The sequence below is a fragment of the Dermochelys coriacea genome, chromosome 20 (assembly GCF_009764565.3).
Source record: "Dermochelys coriacea isolate rDerCor1 chromosome 20, rDerCor1.pri.v4, whole genome shotgun sequence".
NCBI classification, from domain to species: Eukaryota; Metazoa; Chordata; order Testudines; family Dermochelyidae; genus Dermochelys; species Dermochelys coriacea.
This window is the reverse complement of record NC_050087.2, coordinates 9,030,120-9,043,185: the sequence shown is the minus strand read 5'-3', so window position 1 is coordinate 9,043,185 and position 13,066 is coordinate 9,030,120. Positions and strand designations below refer to the sequence as shown.

The window sequence follows — 13,066 nt, the reverse complement described above, 5'->3', positions numbered from 1 at the left end:
TTTGAGATACAATGAGCCAAAGTCAGTGCCATAATACACCTGTGTCATCCTATTATTAGATTCCTAGTTACTTAGATTCCAAGGCCAAAAGGAACCATTGTGATTATCTGGTCTGACCTCCTGCATAACATAGAACTTCCCCGAAATAGTCTCTGTTGGAACTAGAGTGTATCTTTTAGAAAAATAGCCAATCTTGATTTTAAAATTGCTAGTAACAGAGAATCACTACAACCCTTGGTAAATTGTTCCAATGGTTAATTAAAATTACCATTAAAAACCAATGCCTTATTACCAGTCTGAATTAGTCTAGCTTCATTTTCCTCCATTGAATCTTCTTATACCTTTGTTTGCTAATGTGAAGAGCCCATTCTCAAAACGTGTTCCACATGTGAGTAGTTATAGACTGTCCAAGTCACTCCTTAACCTTCTCTTTGTAAAGCTAAATAGATTGAGCTCCTTGAGTCTATCAATAGAGGTATCTTTTCCAATCCTTTGAGAATTCTTGGGACTCTTCTCTGAATCCTAATTTATCAGCATCCTTCTTGAATTGTGGACACCTGATCTGGACACAGCATTCCAGCAGTGCTCACAGTCATAGATACTAAGGTCAGAAGGGACCATTCTGATCATCTAGTCCGACCTCCTGCACAGCGCAGGCCACAGAATCTCACCCACCCACTCCTACGAAAAACCTCACCTATGTCTGAGCTATTGAAGTCCTTAAATCATGGTTTAAAGACTTCAAGGAGCAGAGAAGCCTCCCTCAAGTCAATCATGCCCCATGCTACAGAGGAAGGCAAAAAACCTCCAGGGCCTCTCCAATCTGCCCTGGAGGAAAATTCCTTCCCGACCCCAAATATGGCAATCAGCTAAACCCTGAGCATATGGGCAAGATTCACCAGCCAGATACCCAGGAAAGAATTTTCTATAGTAACTCAGATCCCATCCATCTAATATCCCATCTCAGGGGATTAGTCCTATTTACCCTGAACATTTAAAGATCAAATTAAATGATCACTGTGCTCTGTGTCAAAGAAGAGGCAGAGGAGGGGATAGAAGCAATGGGTACCACAAAAATAAATCTGATGTACAGTGGAGACTCGTGTTATCTCTTAAGAGATGCCGAAACAATGGAAATTTAATTTAGTCATAGATTCCAAAGCCCAAAGGAACCATTTTGATTATCTAGACCAGTGGGTTTTTTTCATTTGCGGACTAATGAAAAATTTTGAATAGAGGTGGAAATCTTAGACATAATCTCAGGTTTCACAGTAGCAGCCGTGTTAGTCTGTATCCACAAAAAGAAAAGTAGTACTTGTGGCACCTCAGAGACTAACTAATTAGTCTCTAAGGTGCCACAAGTACTACTTTTCTTTAGGCATAATCTGTTGACCCTAGGACTTCACAGACCACAGGTTGAAAACCAGTGTTCTATGGTAACAACAACCTTTTGAGGACCCCTTAGATAAAGTCAGTGGACTCCAAGCTGTTCGCAGATGACACACTCAAAACTCCCGAACGAGTCTAATTGCTTGTATAACATAGGTCATAATTTTTCCCCCCCGATATGCTCTAGTTTACAATGAAAAATATCTTTTAAAAAAATCATCCAATCTTGAATTAAAACTTGTCCAAGAACTAAGTATCCACCACAACCCTTGGTAAATCGTTCCAAGGGTTAATTACCCTTACTGTTAATAGAGGCCTTTTATGTTGAGCTTGTCAAAATTCCCACCTACCTCCTTGGAAATTTTTGAGCTTTCAGGAACAAACAAAATATTTTGGCACTGGTATATTTTGGCTGAAATCTGAAGTATTTTGGTTTTGAAATGGAGCAACTATGAGATGTAGTCAAACCAGCAAGACTGGCCTATAAAGGAGAATGGGAGCATAAGGAACTTAAGCTAGACATTTCTACATGTGGAATCCTCAGCATTACAGGTGTTTCAGAACAGATCAGAGAAAAACCCATCAGGATGTTTACTTGGTCTTGCCCCAGCACAGGGAGCCTGACTTGACTATATGAGGTCCCTTCCACCCTACATTGCTAGGATTTCCGAATAATGACATGATACAATAATACAGCCCCAGTCTTGTGGATACAGACAAATATGGCTACCCCTCTGATACTTGGCACATAATACACTGTAACTTTAGTATTCCACACAAATGAGAAAGGTCTACAGAACATGGAGCTTTCCTTTTGGGCACTATAATAGGGATCCACTCACCTCTTGAGAGCCTCTTAGTGGCTGGGTATGGTATTGCAGTCCTTTTCTCACCCCTGGTGCACCCTGCCAGCTGTCCTCAGTGAGTCTTCTGTGGCTCAGGCCTCTGGCTGAGTTCCAAAGTCCAAATGAACCCTTTCTGGGGTAGTCAAGAACAGTCCCATTGCCCTCACTAGGATCTCCAGCCCCAACTCTTGGTCCTTTACATTCTGCCCTTTGTTCAAGCTCTCCATTAGCATTGTCCCCTCTGTGGGGCTTACGCCACTGTCGGTGGTAGGGGAACCTGGGCCTGCCCCTAACTCTGGGTTCCAAACCATGGACCCTATACACAGGAGCTAGGCACTGCTTGATTTCAGTTCATTGTTGCTTCTTCCTACTGGCCACATTTAGCTTCACCCTCACCTCAGCGTTAAAGTTCTTCGGGACTGTCTTCCTGCAAACCCAGCTTAAGTAAAGGCTGCCAAAATCAAACTCTGGCTGTCCCCTGAATTTCTCTGGCCAGAGAGCAGCACCCTTTCTTGCCCCTCCAGTTTCTGCCAGGAACTGACCTGCTAAGGCCCTTCAGCTCCTTTTAGCTGAGCTTGATGGGCTCGGATTGGCTGCTTTCATGAGGCCTCTCTAGACACACCCTGATTTGGGTCTCTTTTCCTGGGGCGGGGTGTAGTAGGACCATGGGGCCTCTTGTAAGGAGCCTCAAAGCCCAGGTACAGCCCATCACAGGCACAGATTGTTTTTCTTAGAACCAGATGAGCCCTGCAGATAGTTGCTTAGCATAAGTGGGAAATATGATGCAGATGTTAGAGGAAGGCTGTGGAAAGGGAGGATGCTCCAGCAGTTATCACACTAGCCTAGGACTTAGGAGACCCACGTTCAATTTCCTGCTCCCTCAAAGACTTCCTAGGTGACCTTGGGCAAGTCACTTAGCCCTTCTGTGCAACAGTTCCCTACCTGTAAAATAGGAAGAATAGCGATTCCCTACCTCACAGGAGTGTTGTGGGGATACATACATTAAAGAGTTTTGAGGTACTCAGATACTATAGTAATGAGAACCTAAGATAGAAGTTAATGTATTTGTAGGTTGCTTGGTTGGTAGTATTAGGACACTAGATTCATTCAGAAGATCTGCTGAGCTAAACCAAAATCAAGAGCTGTTGGTTAGGATCAGCACTAGGACTTGACAGATGAGATCTAGTCATCCAAACTCTGTCTGTATCTCTCTCCGCCAGCACCTGTGGTTGTGTAGCTAGTATAGGCAATGACGGCAATAAAAACAACAGAGAGAGAAGGACTCAGAAAGGTATCATGAAGTTCCTGGTGAGGTTTCCATATAAAGGAGGACCTATTCTACTGTCTAAAATGACAATTACGCCTATGAACTGAACTGTACAACTCCCGAAAGAAAGGCACACAACAGTCTAATGGTGAAACTGCTCTTCAGAGCCCTGTGTCTTACCTGGGCAAGGAAAGCTGTGCTGGTGACTCTGGGGTTTTCTGTGGGGGAATTCACCCAGGGGAGGAGGCTCTGTATGATCTCAGGTGTTAGGAGTCCAGATCTTAGCAGAAGACTGGAAGACAAAAGAAACCACTCCTGGGCTAGATTGCACACTTGAAAAAACTCAGCTGCTCTGAGCATATAGCTCTGATATCTAGGAGTGGGAGCTGAGTATTTCCACCTGGAACACCCCCCCACAAAGCTATAAACGGGAGGTTCCCTCTCAGCCACTCTATTTGCTACTGATTCCCAAGGATCTCCTAGATCTCTTACCTCACCAGCAGACACACTCCCTCATGGTGAGTCTTGGGTTTTCCAGAAGAATCCATGTTCTCTGCTTCCTGAGCGCTCTCACCAGTCTCTCATTCCCACCCTTGAAAAGCACAGACTCTAATCCTTTGATAGAAAGCCTGGGGCACAGAACTGCAGCAATCAGTAGGAAGGTGCAGCTTGAACAGAGAGTCAGGAAGCCCCGGTTACTTCTCAGGTCTGCTGTTCAGTCGACAGTTCATCCATTGGCAATATCCTGGACACCAGTGTCCCTGGAAGGACTTGATGCTGGGAGGTAAGTTTCAGTCTCATACATGTCATAGGACTAGTTTTGCTAGGGACAAAATTTTGCAGTCATTTTTCCCTTTCTGCAAGGAGTATGGGCACTAGCAGAATACAGTGATATGGAAAAGATACATGATCAGGACCCCAAAAACAGGGGGCATAGAGTGTGGTGATCACTAATGGACATTTTGGGGTCATATCTCCAGATATGATGTGACAGAGTGCTGAGGGTTTGCACTTGAGTCAGCACTCTGGTCACTAGTTATACTAATTCGGTTCCTCACAAAAGGCCTAATTGGATAGAGGTGTAGCTGATTACGAGGTCAGATTGGGGCTAGTGAGTCAAGGAACCAATCATTCCATTAACAGGGAAACTGTATAAAAGGACATGAGCAGGAGCCCTTTGAGAGGAACAGACAGAGAAAGAAACTTGGATGACCAGATGTCCCAATATTTGGGGCTTTATCTTTCTTATACCTATTCCCCTCCTATTGCCTATTCCTAGTTGCCTATTCCCCTCCCCCCACCCTTTTCACACTTGTTATCTGGTCTCTTGAAGAGAAACAGAAAGACAACAAGCTAGGAGAGCCTAACAAAGTGAGGTTTCTGAGTGGAAACACCTTACCCCCACCCGACTTTTGGAGAAGGGTTTAGAAAGTTGAGATACAATATAAAGGTGCTATGTATTGGTCGGGGGATTAAATAGACTATATGTTGGTGCTTAGAAGGAAAAAAGTCTCAATGCGGTCTGTGTTTGTGGAAGATGTAGGGGTGCAATACCCCTCTCTGTCACAGCTGGGGGCTCATCAGGGGTTTCCCTGATATCTATGCAAATGGAGAGCCTGTTGGAGAAGCCAGTGTAGAGGTTTGGCAGTCCGGGTGATGGAGGGAACACTGAAATGGGTGATGAAGCAGCAAAGAGAAGTGTAGAACAGGGGTTCTCAACCTTTCTGTTTCTGAGCCTCCCCCAACTCTCAAACATGCTAGAAATACTCCATGGCTCAGTTCCAGGCCTCTGCCCTGCCAGGCATCAGAGTTTGGGGCGCCTGGCTCCAGATTTTAACCCCACAGGGTGCAGGGGCTCGGGGCTTTAGTGCAGGTGCTGGGCCTCAGGGCTCCAGCCCGGCAGGGCTTAGAGCTTCAGCTTTCTGCCCTGAGCCCCAGCTAGTCTAATGCCAATCCTGCTTGGCACCTTGGAACCTAAAACCGGCCTGGTTGAGAACTGCTGGTGTAGAACAATGATCTCCAAACTTTTTACCTCATGCACCCCCAGGGTGACCTGCCGCAGATGTGCCACCAATGGAAGACCTGCCGCAGGCAGGCCGATGAAGGGGAACACCAGCTGTGGATGTGCAGAGTTGCCGCCGAAGAAGAAAAAAAAGCGGAGTGCCCTCCGGCGGCGCTACTGCTGCCACGCACCCCCTGGGATCATCTCACGCACTCCAGTTTGGAGACTACTGGTGTAGAAGACCCTCCGACCTTCCAACAATCCCACCATGCAGAAAAATAGCCTTTCCTTGCCTGGTAGGTTTAACAGCAAAAGTGCCATTAGGAATTTATACGGGAGCAAGCCCAGGTCTGGCAACAATTCCTCCAAAATTTGGCAAGTCCTATGACAGGAAATGGAAACCAGGCACAGGAGATCAGACTGTAAAATGGGACCTGCGAACAACCCTGATGTGTTTTGGTTACTCCTTAAAGGAGCAGCAGTGAGACCTCCTAGGGACAGAACAATGTGCGCCCTTCGACTGACACCTTATTTAACCGGGGAAGCATATATATGGCTCTTGGTGATTAGCGGGCAAGAGATTATGCCATGATTAAGGCAGCCATGCTGGACTAGGTGGGGCCTGTCCAGCGAAGAGTACTGCCAGAAATGTAGAGTTGAAAGATGGATTGAGGGATCATGCCTCTGTGCATTTGGGTAGAAATTAAAAGATTGGGCCACTCATTGGTAAGGCCAGATACTCAAATTGGGGGAGATCATGGACTACATGATTCTGGAAGTTTCTTCAGAGTCTCCTTGAGCATACCTGAGTATGGGTTCTGTGGCGCCAGTTCATCCAGACCCCACAGTTACAGTTAGAGGAATTTGCAGAGGCGGACATTCCCAGAGTGAATCAGTGGTTTAAGGGACTAGATTTGAGAAGGACCACAATGCCTACAGCTGGGAAGGGCAGCAAGAAGAAGAGGGAGGAGCCTCAAGGAACTGTAGTGGGAGCTTGGCTAACAGTGTGCTTCCAACATGGATGTGAAAGACATCTTAAAAAGAGACTGTCCTACAATGGACTGGGTTTGCCAAGTTTTGTGGTTGGGACAAGACTCCCAGGCAGGGAAGAAAAAAAAAGTACCTACCATATTGGTATGGGTAGGGAGGAGCCACCAAAGGGACTAATGGACTAAAATAATCCTGTTTTGCTAATCAGGCAGGAGTTAGTGAAACCCCACTGGATACTTCCCACAGATAGGATCAGAACTGACTAGGTCCATGGGGACAATAAATTCTGCCCAATGGCAGAGGTGACTCTGAAAATTAAGGGGAAGTTTAGGCAGAAACATGTAGGGGTAGTGGATGGATTGCCTCACTGCCTTCTACTGGGCATGGACTGGAATCCCTTTCTAACAGGGACACCAAGGCAGGTATGGAGGCCCAGGAAGGTGGAAATAAAACCTGCAGGGCCAGGTAAAGAGGAAATATATGTAAAGAGGCTGGAGGAACCTAGACATGAAAGTACAAGCCACAGAGAAGTCCCCTGAGAGACAAGAGGGAGGAGAAAGAAAACAAAGGTCAAGCATAAAGGTGACTTAAGATCATCCATTGGGGTCAAACAGTCATCAGAGGCCTTACCACCAGGATCTCAGGAGCAGGCATCCCTAGAACACTTTGGAGGGACTCAGAGCAGTCTGTGTTCATGGAAGAGGCTGGGGCACAGCCTACCACCCCGTCACATACAGGTGCCTAAAATGGGCCTGCACATGGGCCAACAGCATGAGCAGAATATACACTTGTGTCTGCAGTGCCAGCTAGGTACCCATCCATGTGAACAAATTCAAGTTTTGTGGACAAAACTGAGGCATCCATCTTGAAAACCTGAACCACGGTGGCCACTACATAAGATCAGCCTTACTGGGTCAGTCCAATGATCCATCTAGTCCAGTACACTGTCTTCCAACAGTGGTCAATGCCAGCTTCTTCAGAAGGAATGAACAGAACAGGACAATCATGAAGTGATCCAATCCCTGTTGTCCAGTCTCAGTTTCTGGCAGTCAGAGGCCTAGGGACACCTAGAGCTTGTGGTTGTGTCCCTGACCACCTTGCCTAATAGCCATTGATGGACCTGTCCTCCATGAACTTATCCAATATTTTTTTTTTTTTTTTTTTTAAACCCAGTTATACTTTTGGCCTTCACAACATCCCTTGGCAATGAGTTCCACAGGTTGACCGTGTGTTGGGTGAAGTAGTACTTCCTTATGTTTGTTTGATACCTGCTGACCATCCGTGAACACAGAGTTGAGATCCTGGTTTCCTAGGAAAATTCAGAGACATTATAAAACCATTAAGTCTGTAATTTGAGCACCTTGTTGGCATGGAATAAAGAAACACAACAAGAAGAGAAACTAATAATGTTGAGAGATTGGTGGGAAATGTACGTTAATGGGCTACTAGAGCTGAGGACTCAGGAATCTTAGTGTTAACTGGTGAGGGGCACAGAGTGGGTGCTGAGGGGTCTAGTACGTACATTCTAGTTCACTAAAAGACTGCCCCATGAGTCTCAAATAAAAGCCCATGTCACCAATATCATTGTGAAACGCATGTACAGATGCTGTGTAAAGAGTCACGTATATGCATTGAAAATTACATTCTTAGGATCTGTGTCTCGGGACTAGTCACTAGGAAAGTTGTCAGAATGGTTTTCTTTCAGGCAAGAAATGTTTATCCATCTCTTTGTTTACATGTACATTAAGCATGTAGGGTTCACATTCAGTTGAGAAGGACTGAGAACTTCAAAGAAAGAAAAGTAGCAGGAAGTAGATAGGGGGTAGGGACCCAATTCTGGGGTACACATCAAAGGTTTGCTCTAGTATATTTGGGGGACATCTTTCACTTAGGAAGTAGATGGACAGCGAGTTTGCTTGATGAAAGAGGGGTCGCTATCAGGCTTGGCTGAGAACTTTGGGTGAGAAACATCTTTAGACAGAAGGTTAACCTGTTGGTTAAGTTTAGTTTCTAGGAGCAGGTTATGATTTCATTTTACATGCAACCATTTTTTGCTTGCATTCTTACTCACGATCACCGGAATCTCTGTTCTTCGATAATCTCTGTTCTTGTTTTCACTAGAAAGATATCTAAGTGCTGTGTGTTTTGCAGTATAGAGTATAAGTAATAAAGTATCAAGTATAGAGTCTAAAGTAGAAGTAATAAACTGGTGTGTTCTGTTCCATTGGGAACAGCAGGCCTGATAATTCTGTGGGAGTTCAATGAATAAAAGGTCTGAAGACTCGGGGGTTGGTGTGTGCCTATCATTAACCTGTACAAAGAGACTGAGGTCTGAGGAGGCCTGGATAGCAGTGTTTGTTTTGCCAGAGCCTAGTAGTTTCAGGGAACTGACCCACAGCAGGCACAGACAAGACTTCCTCACTCGAAGGGCATGTGATGGTAAGGTGCCTCGTAACCCTGGGAACTCTTGGGGAGCGTCACACAACTCTATTGGAATTCTCTTTGTTTCTCTTCCCTTCCATTCTAAATTATCGGCAAGGGCTTGCCCTCAGTAAGGTTTGTAGTCCTTTTCGGAATCGCATGGGGCTGCTTATCGTGGCAAAGGCAGCTTTTGTCCTAGGGGTTGGCTGACCTGCTGCAGGAGAAACAGGAAACAACTCTGGGAGCAGCTCCTGCCACAGCTTTTGCTCGACTGCAGTGCTGACACCACCTCAAAGATGGCACATGTTGCCTGAAAGGAGAGCATGGTAAAAAAGGAGTTCTCTTCCCAACACCTTCACACCCTCTCTCCCCTTCTGATATCTGCTGTACTAAATTCTCCCTTCTGACAGTAACTGGAATGACAGCAAGCAACTCGCTGAACTCGTGGCTCAGTTTCCCACATCTGTAAAAATGTATATGACCTACCAAGCCATGTTGTGAGTCCCTAAAGGAAGATTTGCAAAGCACCGTGAGAAACCTGGTCCAAAGACTTTCTAATGGCCAGATAGTATTAAGTAAAATCAGTCACGTACTCTAAAACTGCCGTATTTATTCCACAGACAGCAGAGCCGGACTCAGGGAAACAGTACATCAGAGGAGAAGTGCCCACACAGCAATATTATACCACACTTCCAGCTTTCCATCAGCAGGATTGTCACAGGGCACAGGAAAGCCTGAAAGATACATCTTTCATTCATAGAATCATAGAATCATAGAATATCAGGGTTGGAAGGGACCCCAGAAGGTCATCTAGTCCAACCCCCTGCTCAAAGCAGGACCAAGTCCCAGTTAAATCATCCTAGCCAGGGCTTTGTCAAGCCTGACCTTAAAAACCTCTAAGGAAGGAGATTCTACCACCTCCCTAGGTAACGCATTCCAGTGTTTCACCACCCTCTTAGTGAAAAAGTTTTTCCTAATATCCTAATATATTATATTTTCCTAATATCCTAATATATTAACTTACTGAGAGAGGTTCAGCAGCTGCCAAATGCCTGTCAATTTCAGTCTCTGAGCTGATGCTGCCTTCTTTTCTTGTTGGAGTCTTTATCTTGTCTATTAGGAGTTATAGGACTTGAGTGGCAAGCAAGGGGTCTCCCCCCAGAGATCTCCACAGCTCAATGGTGTCACTGCAGTTTAACAGAAGTTACAGGTGAGCCCTGGACACTTTTGAGCCTCAGACTGAACGTGTCATATTTTAGTAAAGACCAAATGTTCTCCTTACCTATGATGAGAGAGTTAGGAGTCCTGTCCTCCTTCAACGTTCCTCGTGTTTAAATATTGAGTTTCCAGTTACAGAACTAAGTTAAGTGACCTAGTCTTCCTGCAGCCTAACCATTAATACTAGACGTCAGAAGGACAGGACACAGAGCGCCAACCTCAGTTCCTGTTTTCCCCATTCCCAGTCAATATGGAATCATGAGCATGTAGCTCCCAAAGACCTAGGGTTTGGAAGGCAAGTGGATGAAAGAAAAGCCAGATTCCTACTAACTGGACATACAACTATGAGAACCAATATTCATGGCCATCCTATGTCCCCTTTACAAATGGTGTCCCTACCCTCTGTTTGCCAGAAGCTGGGATTGGGCAACAGGAGATGGATCACTTGACAATGACCTGTTGTGTTCATTTCCTCTGGGGTATGTGGCACTGGTCACGGTCACAAGACAGACTACTGGGCTAGATGGCCTTTTGTCTGACCCAGCATGGCCGTTCTTATGGTCTTAGATTCCAGCACTGATAACTCAGTTAGGGATCTTTAAATGAAATGATGGATCTGCTTCCAGTCCACTTTTAAGTACCAAGGATGACAACTCTACTCTAGCAGCCACACCCTCACTGATACCAAGCAGAGGTCTGATGATAATATTGGCCCTAGTCTTTGTAATCAGCAAGGGATTTGCACTTGAAGCTGTCATGCTACCAGGAAACCAACAGCCACTGCTCATTTCCAGAGTGAGGTCAATTCAGGTGTCTAGAGAGGTAGATGTTTCCAACAATACAATCCAGTTATACCAGTAAAGATAGGTCTTTAGGATATCAGAGCAGCTATTAATGAATGGAAACAGACTGACACTTAATTTCTCTCCGCACCCCACCTTAACATGTTCTTGGACCTTCCTGCAGAAAGACCAAGGCTATTAACCATTAGGAATTATCCCAAACGGTCTGCTGCTTAAAGAAGCCCTACATCTCCTAGTAAAGCTGTGGGATCCGTGTTTTACCAAGATGAATGCAATAGGTAGTGGTATATACCTGTCCATCGGCAGACGTTTGCTGAGGAGGCTGGAGATCACTGCCTCTCGGTGATGGTGAGCTAGAATGGACACTGCCTCCACCAGGAACTGTGTCAAGCTGCCCTCCTGGATAATAGGCATGTGGTGATATAGTATAGCCAGGATATCTGGCACCTGGAAGGAACAAAACCAGAAAGAAATGTCCTTTTCTTTCTCTCCATTCAGTCTACAGAATCAAAACCTTTATTTAGCCATTTGCTGCCTTTTTAGAAATGCCTCACTTCAAGAAACAAATGTTCAAATACGTCTGCGTAACTTGAACCAACACAAATTGCCCACACACGACTGTAAAAATTGACACTGCCACACACAGACATACCAGGTAATTTAATGTGGTGGTGCCCAGCTATGCATTACATAAACCAGTTCACATGCACAAAAGGCAGCTTTGCTTGCCCAGATTTGGCAGGTGTGATTTAAGCAGCCAAATCTGACCATTTGCCTCGAAGAATGCAGAGCTCAAACAACCACAAGCACAAAATATGCAAGTGCTTTAAAGACAGTGCAAATGTCTGGGACTATGAACAGGTGACTACTGCTCATATTCATCCCTAACCCTTCACAGCTTCAAAACACTGTGCACACATGGCAGTTCTGCTGCGAGGGTTCCCTGCCCAGAGGCCTTTCACCAGCCTTGTTAGAAGATTTGTGGAGTGCTCCTTTCATCTAGCCCTAATGCACTGGGCTTCAGAATAAGGCATAGTGGATCCCAAAGTCACTAGAGTTTTCTCCCTCCCTCCTTCTCTTCTTAAAGGGTACGTCTACACAGCAAAAAAAATCCCACAGCAGTGAGTTTCAGAGCTCAGGTCAACCTGGGCCCTTGGGCTTGCACGATGGGGCTAAAAGTGGAGCTGTTCCTGCTTGGGCTGCAGCCCAGGCTTGGAAACCTGGCAAGAGGGTGGCAATAGCCCAGTGCTCTTTTTAATCCATGTAGCCCTTAGCGATAGGCCTCCTAATAACTGGAGGCCTCCAAGTGCTGATCATTCTGTCTTTTTGTATTTTCCCCAGAGTCCGTTTTCTCAAGCCTTTCTTGGCTGAATACTGTGGCAACAAGCTAGACCAATAAATAACCAACCAACCATCTTCCTTTTCCCTTGGATTATCTCTGTCTACTGCTATTGGATTTTGACATTGCCTATCTTAGGATAGGAACAGAGATGGAATCGACTATGTCCGAGGGGGAGAAACAGCAAGATTTTTGTTCCTTATACATGAGGGCAAAGATCGAAAAGCCTAGAGTTTAGGCAGAAAAGCTCTCCAGTTCCCAGTTTTACCTTATCCAGCATGGCATCTCCACACTCCTTCATCCACAGTCCAGCTGCCGTGGCACAGGTGGGGCTAGCAGACAGCAGACCATCCAATGTGGCCTCAATAAAGTCTGTGGCCTGTTCCGTGGGAAAGTACTCACTAAAAACCTGGGTACAAATCAAAAACAGGAGAGACCGCAATGGTGTTTGGCTCCAGCACTTTTAAAAATGGAAACAAAGATACATGCATCAGCAAATTGTGAATTAGCCTCCTGTCTAGCTAGCCATTTGTGATTCAAATTCTCTCTCTAGTCTATAGACTACATTTTTGTATTCTACACTAATGATATCAGGTTAGAGGCAAAGACTCTGTGCACAGTTAGTACAACATTGTACTGGATATGCAGGAGGTAAGTTTCCAGTCTGTATTCTCTTATATACACTGCATCTTTTGACAACATATAAAAGTAAGTAAAGAGAGGTGTGTACACAAATATAGGCTAAGGCAAACCCACAAGGTGACAGAATGGATCCTGGGTGGTTTCTCAGCT

General features: G+C 45.3%; 1 long non-coding RNA gene across 2 annotated transcripts; it reads right to left on the bottom strand.

Annotated features, from left to right (window-relative positions):
• Positions 1-3,683: 3,683 nt before the first annotated feature.
• On the bottom strand, positions 3,684-11,328 carry LOC122458366. 2 transcript variants are annotated; one of them, XR_006278384.1, is made up of 4 exons: positions 11,228-11,328; positions 9,939-10,101; positions 3,994-4,130; positions 3,684-3,793 (listed from the first exon to the last, which is right to left on the bottom strand). It is a non-coding gene; the product is annotated as an uncharacterized LOC122458366 (long non-coding RNA). The 2 variants fall into 2 exon arrangements; XR_006278385.1 differs by lacking the exons at positions 3,684-3,793; positions 3,994-4,130 and adding an exon at positions 9,172-9,224.
• Positions 11,329-13,066: the final 1,738 nt, after the last annotated feature.